The sequence below is a fragment of the Acomys russatus genome, chromosome 24 (genome assembly GCF_903995435.1).
Source record: "Acomys russatus chromosome 24, mAcoRus1.1, whole genome shotgun sequence".
NCBI lineage: Eukaryota > Metazoa > Chordata > Mammalia > Rodentia > Muridae > Acomys > Acomys russatus.
In genome coordinates, this window is record NC_067160.1 from 33,265,044 (window position 1) to 33,282,494 (window position 17,451).

Sequence of the window (17,451 nt, forward strand, 5' to 3'; positions counted from 1 at the left end):
GCCACTCCCTGGGGAGTCGCCTGCTCTGATTTTGCAGTGCTTCGCCTGCCCAGGAAAAGGAAACTGGGACCATCTCCAGAGTGTTAGTAAAATGGATTTCTCAGGACTATTCATTCTCCTTGGCAGGCGCTGAGCTCTGCAGTCATGCCTCATTTTTTTTTTTCAAAATAATTTTTGTTTTGTTTTGGAAGAAGATGTTGACAGGAGATTATATACAGTCAATAAAAGTTATAGGAGGACACTGGCTTGGCTAAGAGGACTCTTGTACCAGAGGCACCCGTGCTATCTTGTGTGCCCCTGAAGGAAACTTCTCATTGCCCTCTCCAACCAGGAAAGAGGAAAGCCTTGAATTCCACTGGCCAAGAGAATGAAATTACCTCTGGTTTAATCCCGACAAAAAGCATGTAGATATTCAACAGTCAGTTACTGTGTTGCGGGTCTCCCTGGTTCTGTCCTGCAAAGAACGGAACTTTGAACCAATCCGTTTCCTTTCTACTTTTTTTTTTTTTCACCTTTCTTCCCTGTCTTTTCTGCACAACAATGAAAATATTTGAGACAATCGACTTCTGTTTACATTGTGCCGGCCTTGAACTCTTGGTCTTCCAGTTACAGAACTGGGCCACCACAGCCAGATAGACCCGCTTACTCAGATTCATTTAAATATTCCTGATTATAAAGTTGTAAAGAAATACAGTGTGTGTGTGTGTGTGTGTGTGTGTGTGTGTGTGTGTGTGTGTGTGTCCCCATGCCTGAACACGCCATCTGTGGAGGCCAGAGGTGAAAGTCTGCTATTCTTTCTTGCTCTACCTTAATTCTGTGTCAGGGTCTCTCAAGGATCATGGAGCTCACCCATTGGCCAGACTGGCTGAGAGGTGAGTTTAGGACAGCATCTCACCAGTGCTTACCAGCAAGCGTTTTTTTTTTACCCTGAGCTGCCTCGACTTCCCTAGTTTACAGACCAGCAAGCAGCAATCCTGACTTCAGTCTTCTCGGCAGTATAGTCTAACATTTTCCCCACGTTCTTGGTTTTCTGCTTACTGTGCAATTACTTGAAAGGGAAGAATTACCACCATATATCCCACAGTGTGTGTGGGAAAATATTCAGATGATAAATATGATGAAGATGTCCTGGGGGGGGGGGGGGGTGCTATGCAATAGACCATTTATAGCCAGTGCTTTTAAGAATATTGGTGCTTTAATAACAATATTTAAAAATAACCATAATGTAATTTCTCTAAGAAATGTAATGAGGAAAAATCCATATATATGTATTTACACACACACACACACACACACACACACACACACACACACACACATGATTTCTGAGCAGAAAAATACCCAGTATAATATGCACAATTCTAGGTTGCATAGGTTCCTGGATGGCTGCAAGCCGGAGGGGCTGTGTGTCCAGTCTTCAACTCTTTATGGTTAGTATAGAAAATGACACATATAATGAAAGTGCCCATAAGCAATAAAGAAGAATAACTCATGTCTCTGGGCGGTCAGAAAAAGGCTTAGGGACGTTTGGAAGTTTGCCAAGAACCCTGAAGCAACTGGAGGGTGTCATTGGGTAGAGGTTGAGGCAGGGAAGGACCCTTCAAGAGATCTTTGAACTGACCTAAGGATCTGATTATGCTAAGTCTGAGAGGTAAGTTGTGGGTTAGACTATTACATCTTAGAGGCATATATATGTCAACATAATTTTAGACAACATATCTCAAGCTTATAGAAAAGTTGCAGATAATATAAAATGACCTTCTTTCTCTCTGGATATTTGAGAGTAAAATTTCAACCTAATGACCTTCACTGTGGAATAATCTTAAGAAAAAAGGGGGGAGGGGCGGGAGTTTCTGTTTGACCAATGATGGTCTGAAAAATTAAGAAAACTGTGATATTTGCTGCTTTTTTAGTGATTTTACCAACTGTCCCAATTTGAGCGTCATAGTTGTATTTCTGTAGGTGTGTTCCTTCAATCTGGAAATTTCCCTATCTTTCTTGAAAGAAAAAAAAAAAAAAAAAAAGGCAAATTGTAGAGTGGCCTGAGTCTGCCTTTGTCTGTTGCCTCCTCCTGCTTATGCTCAGAGTGTGAGTCTGCGGTCATGGCACCCAATCAGCCTGTTTCAGCCTATCTTAGGAGGTGCCACAGGATTTTGATTTAGCCTAACATTTATTTGATGATCTCATTTGGTCACTTATGCCGGGTTTCTCCCCTGTGAAATTACTCTTCTTTAAGATTTATTTTGAGTGAGCTTTTGGTTCACATACAAAGAAATGGGTTTCACTATTGGCATTTTCTTACTTGCTCTCTCACTGCTTTGGCTGCCCACCTGTTTCTTCCCTGTTGATTCCCCCTTCCCAAACACACTCTCCCTTTCTATTTCATAACGTATATAGTCTTGATATATACATATTCCTTGTTCTCTTATACCCTCATCTGCCCTCCCTTTAGATCACTTTCTTCTCTCTCATAGTCTCATATCTATTAAAAAAATCATCTCATGTGAATAAGTGTTTTGGTTGCATGTTTATCTGTGCACCACACACATGCCTGCTGGTGCCCTGGGTGTGTGAGTTTTCACCGTGCAGATGCTGGGAAGTGAACTTGGGTCCTCAGGAAGAGCAGCCTCTTACCCTCTGAGCCATCTGTTCAGTCCTGCTGAGTTTTCCATTTCTCTCTCTCTCTCTCTCTCTCTCTCTCTCTCTCTCTCTCTCTCTCCTCTTTTCCTCACACATACACACACAAATATTTTTGTTTTGTTCAATGTGTATTAAAAAGTTAAACTTGCCGGGCGGTGGTGGCACACGCCTTTAATCCCAGCACTTGGGAGGCAGAGGCAGGAGGATTGCTGTGAGCTGTGAGTTTGAGGCCAGCCTGGTCAACTAAGTGAGTTCAGGACAGCCAAGGCTACACAGAGAAACCTTGTCTTGAAAAAAAACCAAACCAAACCAAACAAAACAAAAAGTTAAACTTAACACCAAACAAAACAAAAAGTAATGATTTTGTCATGCTATTTTCATACGTATGTTATTCTTTATTCTTATCCCGTTTTTTTCTCTGTTCTCTCCCATGTCCCCTACCACCTTCAGGTGTTTGCTTCTTCCTGATATTGCCTTTCTCATCACATGTATTCCATCACACACACACACACACACACACACACACACGCTCGAACACACAGTATGATCCTGCACCCAAGGGGACACATGTAGTATTTGTCTTTCTGGCTTATTTTATTTCACATACTGTTCTACCCATTTTCTTGTAAATGCCATAATTTTATTTGTATTTATCACTTAATACAGTTCCACTGTGTCTATACCACAGTTTCTTTATCCACTCATTTTTGATGGATGTCTAGTTTGGCCCCATACCTTGGCCTCTGTAGTCATGTAGCAGCATGTGGGTGCACAGGTATCTCTCTGTGATGTGTATCCTGGACAGGCATTTCTGGATCCCATGGCAGCTTTGTTTTGACTTTTTTTTTCAGGAACACCCATATTGATTTGTTGCTAAAATGCCTGCGCAGGAGAGACAAAGGCAATTTCTACCTCTTCTAAGGTCCCAGCAACAAATCTAGCACCATTCTGCCCATGTTCACCCTGTAGAATCAATGAGTTCGTTGGCGGTCCTTACAGAGCACAGGGAGGTTGTGGATGCCTCCCTAAGAGGCCACTTCAGAACAGCCTTTAATGAGCAGCCTTGAGGGCTTCCCCATGTTTCGTAGAACGAACTGTCTCCTCCCTGAGGCTACACGCAGTTAAGTCAAAGTTATCTTGGTAGGGAATGACTGGACACTCAGGTGACGTTTTTGGTGGCCCCACCCTCTGTGAGGAGTCTAAGAAGCCAGGATTCACAGCTGGGATGAGCTTTTGCTAGTGGGCACAGCAGGATTTCCAAAGGACCACATAAGTTTCCAGTCTCATCCATAGCTCCTCTTCCCTCACATGTTGGCGGTATGTATGTATGTTTTTTGAGATAGGGTTTCTCTGTGTAGCCTTGGCTGTCCTAGACTCACTTTGTAGACCAGGCTGGCCTCGAACTCATAGAGATCCACCTGCCTCGGCCCCACTGAGTACTGGGATTACAGGCATGAGCCACACCTGGCTCATTGTCTGCAAAGAATGCCTACAATAAAGTTGTTAATTCCTTGGTGGTAGCCATGGTAACTGGGGCGCGGAAGCAATCCAGAGCACTTAAAGTTTGCATTTTTCTGATCTTTAAGGATATTGAACACCTTTAAGTTAGCTTTTGGCCCTGTAGTTCTTCCTTCGAAAACAGCCTGTTCTATTCATTAGCCCATTCATTGGTTGGATGACTTGGGGTTTCAGTTTTTTTGCAGCTCTTTTTGTATTCTAGTTGTTAATCTCCTGACTAAGGTGAAGTTGCCAAAGACACTTCTCTGTTAAGTTGTCTCTTCACACTGGCAATTGTTTCCTTTGGTGTCCAGAGGCATTTTATGTACATACAGTGCTCTGTCTGCATGTACACCTGCAGGCCAGAAGAGGGCATCAGATCACTTATGGATGGTTATGAGCCACCACTTGTCTGGGAGTTGAATTCAGGGCTTCTAGAAGCACCAGTCAGTGCCCTTAACCTCTGAGCCACTCTCCAGGCCCGCCCCGCCCCCTTTAATGTTCTTTTAAATATCCTTTAAGCACTCCTTTGTGAGTGAATAAGCAAGCGGATGTTTAGAATTGCAAGAGAAACCAATTACACTGAAGTGTGGGATGCCTAACACTTAAGCAACTTTTTAATTTATATTTTTATTACATGTTCGTGTGTGTGTGTGTGTGTGTGTGTGTGTGTGGTGTGTTGTGTGTGTGTGTGGTGCATGTGCAGGGACCACAGCATGTATACAGAGGTCAGAGAACGATGCATGTGTCAGACAGTTCTTTTTCCCACCTTGGGGGTTCCAGAGATGGACTTCAGGTTGTTGGGCTTGGTCCAAGTGTCCGTCCTCTAAGCCATCTCCAGCCTCAAACTGTTGATACACTGGCACGAGTCACTATATGTGATATAGCATGGAATCTAGTAGAGAATTTGATAGATCCTATATGTGCCATGACACAGTCTACTAAAACACCTGTGCTGCCTACTGATGACTTGGTCACAGGTGGTTTGTAAGTTCTGTGGTAGCTAGTCTCTTTTCCTAATGAAGGAGAAGGCTAACTTTCAGCTGGAATTTATTAAAAGGCTTTTTTTTTTTTTTCTTTTTTTTTTTTCCTCATCCAGGTTTACTGACCCTGGGGAGAGTTGGTAGAAAGCCAGGTGAAGCTGCCTATAGATAAAAAATGCTTCATAAGGCGATTTAAGTATTTAACCAAAAAGTCTGGAAGATCAAGATGGTAGTCTTTTAAACATGAAACATTATTATGATTGAAATGTGAACTTCAAAGACTGTTAACACCCACTGTTTTCTGTGTATCCTTGAGTTGAAGGCAAAGGTTGTTGTTTTTTTTTTTTTTTTGGTTTTTTTTTTTTTTTAATATAACATATTAGTGTCAGGTTCAAAGGAAACTCCAGCTCCTCAAACTCCAAAAGGAAGGCCAGATATCCAGAAATGAGTGCAACCTGGTTATAGTTAGACTTCTGGCCCTTAGACAAAAGCCAGCATTCCGCAGCTAGTTCTGTCTGGCCAAAGCAGTTATTTATTTACCTTACCCCTGGCAAAAGGGAGACGGGGCTCTCCAGTTGGCATACACCTGTGGCTCCTATCAGCATACCAAGCTCCATGCAGACCTCCAGGCTTCCTCAGGCCCTACTCACAAACACCTGTTATATGTTTCATAGCTCCCACCCCAGTCTCCTGGCCCTCCCTCCCTGAAGCTACTCGCCCTCTTTAGAACCCTTGCTCTTCTCACTAAGTTTCTCATGCTCGTGCTCACTCCTGCCCACGTGCTACTCTCTCTAATGCTTTTTAACTTCTCTGTCCCCTGCCGTTCTCATAGACAGCCCTGGCCACGTCCAGTCTGCTGACCCTCTTCCGTCTACTCCTTTCTCTCTCTGCTTTGGACTCTTTGCAGTGGCTCCAGATATTTTCTCTCTCTGATTCACACGCACACACAAAACCCTCTTAATCATACAATGGAGTGGTCATGCCAGCAGCACTTTTACTGCACTTCCTCCTATATGATTACAGATGTGAAGGTCTTCACAGTACAGGTGACGGTAAGTCACATAGCATCAAGACTTTGACGATGGGGGGAAAAAAACCAAGAAAACCAAAACACAGAGCTAAGAAGACACCTTTCTTCCACAAAAGAGGAAAAACTGTTATTTTTTTTTTCTTGACTTTGTGTAGTATACCATTTAAAAAGCCCTCCACTTTTTATTAGATAATCATGGAAGCTGGTAAAGACAACGCAGAGCAAGCGGGTGAAGAGTACTCACCAGAGAAAGAAGTCACGACAAGTGAACAAAACATGGTAAAAAGGAAAACCAGTAGATGCTTTTGAGACTGTCAAGTCCTTTTTAACTCAGGTGCACATTACGTTTTCGGCATTGCAAGGCTATTTGGCTTCTCACAAGATCCGTACACTTGTCGTGTTGTAAAAGCGTTACACTGAGAGTTGCGTTCCTGTTTCTTTTCTTACACATTTGTTTTCTCACCTCCTTCTTTTCTGGGTTTACACTGGGAAGCGAAATATGAGCAATTACCTAATGAGACCCCAGTGCGAACAGAGGCCCAGGCTCTCAGGCCTCTCAGCAGAGCGTGTGTCTGACTTGTCAGAGCAGCTGGTTACTATTTGAATCACTGCTGATAAGACAAACAAACAAAACAAACAGACAAACAAAAACAATAACTAAATAAACAGACATAACAAAACAAAGCAAAAAGCAAAACAACAACAACAAAAAAAAACCCCTCAAAACAAAGCCCAAACCTGCCTCCGTATAATGTGTCTAAGTCTTATTATAGTTGCAGATAATGTTTAGCTAAGTCCAGAAGGTCTGAGTCTCACTCCTTGCCTTAATTTTAAAAGTTTATTGTCTAATATGGAAGATATTAGTTTCTTGTTTATATTAGAACCAGAAAATCTTGATAGGAATAGAAGAACCATTGGGTGATGGAATAAGATGGTAAGCAAATGCACTATTAGTGTGGGCGTATTTGTTTTGAGGCTGTCCTTAGGCTGCCTAGACTTAGCGTGCGGGGATTTGCATCTTTAATTAATCTAGAAAAAGGATCCCAAAGATGTTTAATTTTTTTCAATTTATTTGATATATTTAGGGATTACTTCATGAAATTATGAGGGAAAACCACGAGCTAGAGGAGGAGATAAAAAGCTTGAAGCCGAGTTACACGCGAACACCAGAGAATTCCAGGTACTGTGCTTATCTGTCTTTTAATGGACATGTACTTTTTCTGAAAAGTGATTTAGTTATACAGGATTAACTTTAAAACATCATAGCTACTCAGCACCAGTATTTGTATTTTGTTTTTGTTTTTAAGCCCAGCCCTGGCTGGTCTTGAACTCATATTACGTGGACCATGCTGGCCTCAAGCTTGCAGATATCTACCTGCCTCTGTTTCCTGAGTAGGCATTAAAGGGGTGCACCATCATCATGTCAAGCTTGAGCCACTGTTAGGTAACGACCCCAAACTGAGCCCAGTCCAAGTGTTCTTCCATAGTAAATAAACTAATAACTGACTGTATAGCTATATAGTTAAATTCTACACCACCATGAGAGCAATTATATACAACATAGATGAATGTAAAAACATGACGTCAATGCATAAAAGGCACATAAAAGGGCATTCTATATGCTTCCATTTAAATAAAGTATGTTCTGAGTAATGTAGGGGTTCCCTCTGGAGGCAGGGGAGACCCTTGGGAGATCAGGAAGACTTCAGTGCCTGAATATTAGCTTCATATGATTTCTTCATGTATTATACTTGTGATACATATTTTTCTCAATACCTAAAACTTAAAAAGTAAGCAAAATTAGTAGCAGAGCCATCCTAACTGCAGATTATTGTTGGGTTAAACATTTAGTCTTCTCATTGATTGTGCTTATTCTTTATCTAAAGTGCTGGAGTAATTTAAATGATTTTCCAGTTTAAAGAGTTTGGTATAATCTGGACATAGGGAAACATACCTTTAATCCTAGCACCCAGGAGACTGAGTCAGGGAGATTCCTATGGGAAGCTAGCCTGGTCTCCATAGCAGGCTCTGGGCCAGCCAGGGCTATACAATGAGACCTTGTCTCAGAACAAACAGGCCAGGCAGTTATTAATCTGTTTGAATTGTCTAATAAGCTTTTACCCCCGGTTTCTTCTTGACAAAGCAGGTTGTTGCAGTGTTGAAACCATCACTATTTTGTTTCTGGGAGATAGGATGTCCTGTGGTTATGTGATGGGTGACCAGGCACGAGACTGTTAGGTTTGGTTATTTGTCCAGCTCTGGCCAGATCAAAAGGCCTACCAGCCTGGAGGACACACTTAACAGAAGACCCAAAGTTGTGTACAGCTTTGTCTTTGTCTAACTCTGCGAAATGCTTGGTGTCAGAAGGTGTGAATGCTGTGTGTGCCCACATGACTGAAAACACTCGGCCTCTCCACAGGCTTGTAGGGTTGTTTTGACCTTAGCATACTGTAGCTAGAACCCTATGATTCCTTGTAAAGGCACAATAAGTGTCAGGAAACATCCAAAGACTCACTGAATACTTGCGGTATCTTTCTGATAGCATATAGTGTATAAAATAACCATGGGATACTGATGTGTGCACATATAACTTACTGGTACATTTATGCACAATTACACATTTGCTGATATTGATTTTAGACAGGTAATTATAACAACCTCATTTTGCTCTGTAGGTAACAGTTCTTATTGACAATTTGCTTCAGTATTATATAAATTTAAATTATGAATATTCTTGATGGATTAGATATGGTGACTTGCCCATATCAGCAATCTTAGCACTAGGGACGCTGAGTAAGAGAGTCCTGACTTCAGGGCAGCCTGGGATACATAAATCCTACCCCTCTCAAAAAACAAAACAAAACAAAACAAACAAACAAACAAAAAATGAAACCCAAACCCAAAAAACTCTTGGCAGATTTGGGGCAAGTTGGAATTTAACTTTGTCAATTTTCTTATCATATAGCTCAGGAGTCTTTTGAAAAAATGGAATTATCTGAGTTGGCCATAAAAGTTTTACCAGTAGTGTAGAGTTCTTGGTCCTAAATGGAACATCTATATTACTCATTGCTGAAGAGAGAGTGGAAAAAATGTAAGAGCCAGAAGTTGGGGTATAAGCAATAAAAAGGTGTCTTCTGGACATGACATGGCTGTGATGACCTTGATGGAGATGTGGCTATCTTCATGAGATTGGGCAGTCAACATTTCACCACCTATGGGGGGAAGGACCCACGGGGCTCCACCCATCCCGAACGCATATTGCCTGTTAATGATTGGTTGGGCAGGGTGTGCCTCTGCGAGTGGTGTAGCCACTGATAATTTGCCTTGTTCCAATAAATGACTTCCCACACATGCTCACCCAAGAAACTAGTCAAACTTGGGGGACACCACAAGAAGTGAAAGGAAGGAGACTTACTGGGTTGAAGAAAAGATTTCATCAGTGGAGGGAGGGAAGTGAGATGAGAGAGGGGGATGGGGTGAAAATTACTAAAATCCACTGCATGCAGGCATGGAACGGAACGAATGGAAGAAGTCCCACAGCGCACACAGCATGAAACGCATCTCACGCATCATGCTTCCTTGTCATGAAACTAAACCATAATCTTTAGCATTTTCCTTCTGGGACTGTGCAATACCGGCACAGTTATTTAAAAGGTACTTACTCACACATACAGTGGGGACTTTGGAATTGGATGCTGCACAGTATTGACCATAAATGCTGGTTAGGAGAAGTGAGAGGAGTATATATACTTAAGATTTCATCTGTAAAATGACATTAAAGGGTTTGATTACCTTATGAGATGTTACATGGGAAGAAACAATTACTGTAGATGTTAAGTAAGAAAGTCAGTTGACAACAAATTATTGGATGATTAGATTGTACTGTCATTGAGAAGACTGAAGTTATTTCTTGCCTTGGTTTTAACCAAATGCATCTGTTTTAACTAGATTAAAGAGAATATACCAGAAAGAAAGCTTAAATTCACCTCAGTGGAGAGTCCTGAGGACGGCGGCCAGCTCTCAGATAGCTCCTGTTCATTTCAAGTGAGCTCACAAATTATTTATGTGCTGCAGAAGGGACAAGCACTTGTTACCTTTGAGAAGGAAGAAGGTATGGCTGATCTTATAAATACGACCATGTCACTTTTTTAAAAAATTAGTTTATTCAGATTACAACTCAACTGTTATCCCATCACTTGTATCCTCCCATTTCTCCCTCCCTCCCGCTTTCACCCTATTCCCCTCCCCTAGGTCTGTGACCAAGGGGGATCTCCTCCCTCACTTTATTGATTGTGTCACTTTTGCAAGCTCGTAGAAGTTCAAAGATCTTCTCCATAGATGTTTGGCTATGAATTTACAATTTGTGTGTTTGCTGTTTCTTCTTGTCCTCATGTTGGTGTTCTGAGGCAGATGTGATAGTTTCAATTTACAAAGAAGGCAACTAAGCATTAGCTATATTAGATGTGTTGAGTCTATTACCTATAATATGTAATGATGGAATGTATACAATACATAGTATTATATATGTATACATATATATATAATGTGGAGTACTGACAATGTCATGTACGCAATGATATTAAAAGAATACACGTTTATCACACATTCAAAAAGTAATGACTTGGAAATAAGATATAGGAGTTGAGATATCCAATGTCAGCCTCGTTCTAATCCATATGCCCCTTAATTGATAACAAGCATATTAGAGCATTATAATAATATTATAAAGAATTAGAACTTGCTAAGCATGATGGTGCACAGCTTCTATCATAGCGCCCTGGAGGCAGGAGCAGACCTATCTCTGTGAGCTTGAGGCTATCCTGGCCTACATAGTTTCAGGCTAGCCAGAGCTATATAGTGAACCCTGTCACAAACAAACAAACAAACAAACAAACAATTAATTTAGAAGCATAAAAGTGGCAGACTGTACTTTTCTGAGTGTTTTCTAAGACTTCTCATTTAATGCTTATACAAGTCTATCACTTTAAAATAGCAAAAGTAGTTATTGTATGCATTTGATTGGTAGGAAAATAGATTCTGAGCATGTTCAAGTGACTTAGCAAATCAGTTAGCCAGTGATTAGACCAAATACAGGGATGAGAGATTTGGATGGGACCTGATGTTGCCAAATTAAAAAAAAGTATGGGCCCTTTCAAGGCTTGGCTCCCTTCACAAGAAGGATTTGGCTTTTAGTGCCAGCTTTGTCTCCTCATGAAGGCATGGTCTTAGTTCTTGGTAAGCCTTGGATTTTGATAACAGCCTTTGTGATATTCCAACTTCATGAGCTGCTTGTGTATGAAATGAAAGTGTATTGAATGCACACAACCAACACACCCATGTTGGCTGTCACTGTTGCTGTGTGGGGGGGTTTCCAGATAGGGACACAGAAGCCTGGAGAAGAGCTTATATTGCAGACCTCGAGAGCTGAAAGGATACCCTAAGTGCCTGCACGCTTCCTACCACACCGACAGTCCTGAGGGCAGGCCACTCATACTCTGGTACTGCCAAGCTCCAGGATGGGCCTACCTGGTCCTCAGGGTCCTTTCAGGCTTGGAGTCTTAGTATCTGTGATTTTAACTTGTGTCTTCTGGCATCTGGCCCATCATGCTGGCCTGGAAATAAATGTTAAAAGGAAGCACACAGAAGGTCAAGACTAGCAGAGGAGGCCTCTATCCACAGGGTGGTTTTGTTTCCCTTGGATCCATGCCCACAGTTGAAGGGCACCTTTGCTGGGAATGGGCAGTCCCGGGGATGTTATGGGCAGATGTAAGGGAGGATATGAGAGCATGGCGGTCACTCTGGCTTGCTGGGAATAGGAGTCCCTTCGGAAGCAGCCATGATGCTGCTTGCTCCCTGGATGTGGTTCTGAGGTCCCCATGCCAGGGGCAGCTCCATGAGGAACAGAAGTAAACAAGAGTTGTTCTGACAGTCATGATCTCTAAAGTTGGGATACAAGGGTCCCTCTCTGCCGGGTCAGGTCACCAGATGTTAGGACTCTAGGGATAATGATAGGATCATCTGAGGATTACTTCAGTGATGTTTGCTGTTATTGTCATCTGTTGCCATTAGCAAAAAACAAAACATCTCAAATCTAGAGTCATATTGTGGTACAGTGAGCCTGAATTCCCACCCAGCAACGCCCTTTCCTCCAGCCTTGTTTCTTCCTCAGCCTGTGGTGTGCTCCTTGGTTGTCATAAACACACATGGCCTTTATACGAAAGGAAGTAAACACTCTTATCTTCATGATAAATTACAGTAAGAGACTCCACATGTCAACAGCTGGATTGTTGTATAAAGCTACAGCACACAATTAAGAATAAACACCTACCCACGTACATTTTATTTTATTTTTTAAAATTTATTTATTTATCATATATGCACAGTGTTTTTGCCTGCATGTACACCAGAAGAGGGCACCAGATCTCATTATAGATGGTTGTGAGCCACCATGTGGTTGACTGGGAATTGAACTCGGGAGCTTTGGAAGAGCAGCCAGTGCTCTTAACCACTGAGCCATCTCTCCAGCCCCACCATGTACATTTTAAATGAGTATTATGTTACTCTTAGATCTTCCGCTGGCTTTGGGGTAGTTATATTACAGAGTCTCTCCCATCTGTATGGAGAAATGAGAGCGCTCTGTGATGGGTACCATGGGGCGCTCCGTTTTTTTTAAAGAGTGCTTGTGAAAAAAAGCGAAGTAGTATATAGAGACTAAAAAGATAATTTTTCTTTGTTGCCAGTAATGTATGAGCATGACAAAAGATAAAGTAAGATAAAGTTGATTATAAAAACGACCGTGGCCCACAGTAGTCCTAGCTTACAGAGCAGGTAAGACATTCTGACTGAGCCTTGCTGGATTAGAGGAATTCCCTGGTCGTGCTGTGGAACGGAAGTGTGTGCGGCTGGACCAAAAGGATAAAAGAGTCTGAAAAACTATTAGGCTTATGTTGCAAGAGAGAATAGCATAAAATCATCCTTTAAGACAAATTTAGAAATTGAAAATTTCTATGCTGCCATTTTTGCTTATACACTGTGATGTTGAAGTTTCCTATTTTGGTGTGCTAAGACTATTATAACTTGGAAATCCCGAGAAAAATGTAAACATTTGATCCTTTAAAACTAAAGAAAATGGTGCTAGCAAGATGGCTCAGCAGCTAAAGGCATTTGCTGCTAAACCTGATGACCTGAGTTCTTTCCCTAGGACACACATGCTGGACGAAGAGAACCAACTCCCACAAGTGCTCTGATCTCTACACAGATGCCCCTTACAAGAACACACACACCACACACACACACACACACACACACACACGCACGCACCCACACACACATAAATAAGTATAATAAAGCAAAATTGAAGAGAATGGAAAAGACAATAACTTGTCCTTGAATAAAAAGCATAAAGTTTTCTCAGGATATCATGACTATCTACTTCCAAAATTACCTTTCAGTTGCACAGAATGTGATAACGATGAGGAGGCATGTTGTGAAGATAGAAGATGCCTCTGTGGAGGTCACTGCACATCCGGTCCCACTGACCACAGGAGTCCGATTCCAGGTGAGATAGTCATTAAAGCTTTGGCCACTCTGTTGGACTCAGGTACTTTTTCCCGACCTGTGCTTGTGACTGTGAAATATGCTTTCCCAGGTTCATGTGGACATTTCTAAAATGAAGATCAATGTTACGGGGATTCCCAATGACCTGCCTGAGGAGCAGACCAGAGACAAGCTGGAGCTGAGCTTTTGTAAGTCCAAGAATGGAGGTGGAGAAGTGGAAAGTGTGGACTATGACAAGAGGTCAAGAAGCGCTGTCATCACTTGTGGAGGCTGGAGGTATGCAAACACCTCCCCACCGTCCTACTGTTTCTGCCCGGTTGTATATTTGAAATGCATTAGCATAAAACTGGGGGAGTGTTTTTCTCAACACTCTTTAACATTTTTTTATTTCCTTAGAATTACTTATTTATTTAACATGCACATGTACATCTCGGTCCTGTGTGCATGCCATGACACTAGTGTGGAGGTCAGAGGACAGTGTGCACCAATTGGTTCTTTTCTGTCACCATCAGGATCCTGGGGATTGCACGCAGGTTGTTGGTTTGGGCAGTAAGGACCTTTACCTGTTAAGCCATCTTGTTGGCCCAGTTGGGGTTTTCTTACACACACACACACACACACACACACACCACCACACACACACACACAGAATTCAGAGAAGGGATCTTTCCTTCCTCATGCTCCTGTACTCTTTAGGGTCTGCAAGATGGCTCAGCTGGTGAGTGTCTGCTGTCAGGCCTGTCAACCTATGACCAGTGTCTGGAACCTACACGGTAGACAAAGAGAACCAATTCCCACTTGTTGTTCTCCAAGTTCACGTACATGTTGACATGCATATATATACACACATAGGCACAAAGTCAACTGAGGAAATGTGTACAGTGTAAGTGTAAATGTGCTCACAATATTGTGCCACCAGCACCACTTTCCGCCCTCAGAGCGTTTTATCATCGTAAGTAGAAACTCTACCCATTAAATGATAGGTCAGTCTGAGCTCTTCTTCTAGTCCTTGGTATCCCCCAGTCTCTTGTCTTTACAAATGTTCCTGTTCTAAGTGTTCTAATTCATGAAGTGGATTCATGCAACATTTATCCCTTTCACATTAGGTGGCTCAAGACAGAAGGTTCAGCCTCCTCACTGTGTAGTCTTGTGCTTTTCAGAATTATTACTGTGGTGCCTTCGATACGGGCTGCAGAGTTTCTTAGAGATCAACTGCTCCCATCAGTGTTTATTTTGATACTATTGCATTGGAGGGAAGTTTTAACTATGATCAAAAATGTTTATGATGTTAAGGAAAAACACGTTTGTTTACTTTCAGTTGCTGACAGGATTTTGAAAAAGAAAGACTACCCTGTTTCATGAATCAAAGTTGCTATAGAGTTACTGTTTCTCCATTTATTGAGCGACGCTTGGAAAAATATCAGGTAGAGTCCTCTCTCTGCCTTCCGCTTGTAGTGCAGTGCTCCGCTCTGCCCCACACAGACCCCGGAATGAACGGTGCGTGGTATGCGTCTTATCACTGTGGGCTATCCAAGCAGTTTCTTCACTTCAGCTGTGCTCGGTTGGTGAGGAATGGGTTTGTATCTTTAAACAACATATTAATGCAAAGCTGTGGCCTATTTAAAAAACAAAACAAAACAAAACTACGCCAGGCCTGGTGATGCATTCCTGCAATCCTAGCTAGTCAGGAGGCTGAGTTGGGAGCATCTCAAGTTCAACGCCTTCGTGGGGCTATGGGATTCAAAGATAACCTGAGCAACATTAAGATTCTGTCTCAAAACAAGAAGGAAAAGAATGGCATGGGGGAGGGGGCTTGGGTTATAGCTCCGCAGAAGAGGACTTAACTAACATGGACAAACCTCTAGCGTCTATCCCAGCTTGTAAACAATGACAACAACAACAACAACAACAACAACTCCCCCAGTCCCCTAGACCCCTGACGTCACTTAGATGATAAAGCTAATCCTTATTTTGAAAACAGAGACTTACCTAGCAATATTTTCCCCATGTGTCTGTCAATCACTGCGCTTCAGACAATATTCTGCTTATGTCACACACTCGCTTTTCTTCTCAACCTGCTCCCATATCCTACTCCTCCTCAGATATTGAATGGCAGTACTACCTACTTAGTCTGCTCACACTCTGAACACTAACACACACACACCAGCACCACACACACACACACACTCGCACACACACACATGCAGACAGACAGACACACACACATGCACACGCACATGCACGCACTCACACACATACACTTAGGGGCGTCCTGAGCACTGAACCCAGGCCTTCATGTAAGCACTTCATGTAATTACTCTACCACTGAGCTTCCTCTTTACATGTTTGTTTGTTTTTTTTTTTTTTGAGTCAGAGTTGCCATGTAACTTAACCTCAAACTCAACCATCCTACCGCCTCAGTTTCCAGAGTTCTGAGGTGGTCGGCCCATGTCACCCCACCTGACAACCCACACCTTACTCTGTGTCTTTCCCATCCTCCAGCATTCGTCTGGTTCTTGGTATTGCCAGTCATACCTCTGACTACCCATGTACAGCTCTTCCTGTTCTTTGAGCTGCCCCCTCCCTGCCACCTTTTTTCATGATGTGGCACAGTCCTCTTTCTCAGGCTCAAGTCTCCCTCTGGCATTGTCTTTTGGCTCCCATCATAAATGCAGCTCATTTAGAAGCTGGTTTTTCTTCCGTAGGTGTTTTCAGCCGTATCCAAGAAGACAGTGCTCCTGACTGGATTAGAAGGCGTTCAGATAGACGAAGAGACGGGGGAGGATTTACTCAACATTCACTTCCAGCGACGAAAGAAAACGGGGGTGGAGAAGTAGACGCCATCAAGTGCTCTCTAGATCAGACCTGCATAGCGTATTTTGAGTAACAGGCCAGAGAAAGCGTATGAAGCTAATAGCTTTGAGCCCAAATCACTGTAAACATTTACAAAATACTGTTTTCCTTAAAAAAAAAAAAAAGAACTTTAATTTGTCATTGTCTTCTTGTTCTTCGATGCAAAATCTATTCTTGAGCTTGAAAGTCTTCATCCTTTTCAGCTCTACTGTGTGTTTACTAATGCATGCGTGGCCTGTCTGAGAGGAGTTTTTTTTTTCTAATCTCTGTGGATGGACTTTTTGACTGTCAGTCAACACTCACCCCCACAGATCTCCTCTGCCCCCGCTGGCTGGCTCTGTCATGATCATATGGGCCAATCCCATTTTGGACCCTTGCCCAGCAATATGTAGATTTGATGCATAATGTCATCCAAAAGAAATACAGTTCAATCCAGCAGTCTGTGAGTCCTGTAGGACTTAAGATGCAAGAGGCTGTTCCACTTTCCATAGACTTTCAAGACGCCAGGACTGGGGCTGGAGAGATGCCTCATAGGTTAAGAGCACTGGCTGCTTTTCCAGAGGTCCTGAGTTCAATTCCCAGCAACCACATGGTCGCTCACAAACCATTTATAATGTGATCTGATGCCCTCTTCTGGAGTTCAGGTATACATGCAGGCAGCAGAACACTGAATATGTAATAAATAAATAAATCTTAAAAAATACAAAAATAAAAACAAAACACGCCAGGACCCCCCAGGTCCTCAGAGCCTAGTGGCTGTGTTTACGCAGAAAGCCAAGCACCTACTGATTCCTTCCAGGCGTCCCTCCCCCAAACACACCTGGTAAAGGCCAGCATTTTCTTCCCCATATATCTTTCTTGTTTGTTCATCTTCTTTCTGTCTTTGAAGCA

The 17,451-nt window shown here is 42.4% G+C and overlaps 1 pseudogene; it reads left to right on the forward strand.

The window, feature by feature from the left end:
* Positions 1-7,253: 7,253 nt before the first annotated feature.
* LOC127206959 (N-myc-interactor-like) lies at positions 7,254-16,615 on the forward strand (annotated as a pseudogene).
* Positions 16,616-17,451: the final 836 nt, after the last annotated feature.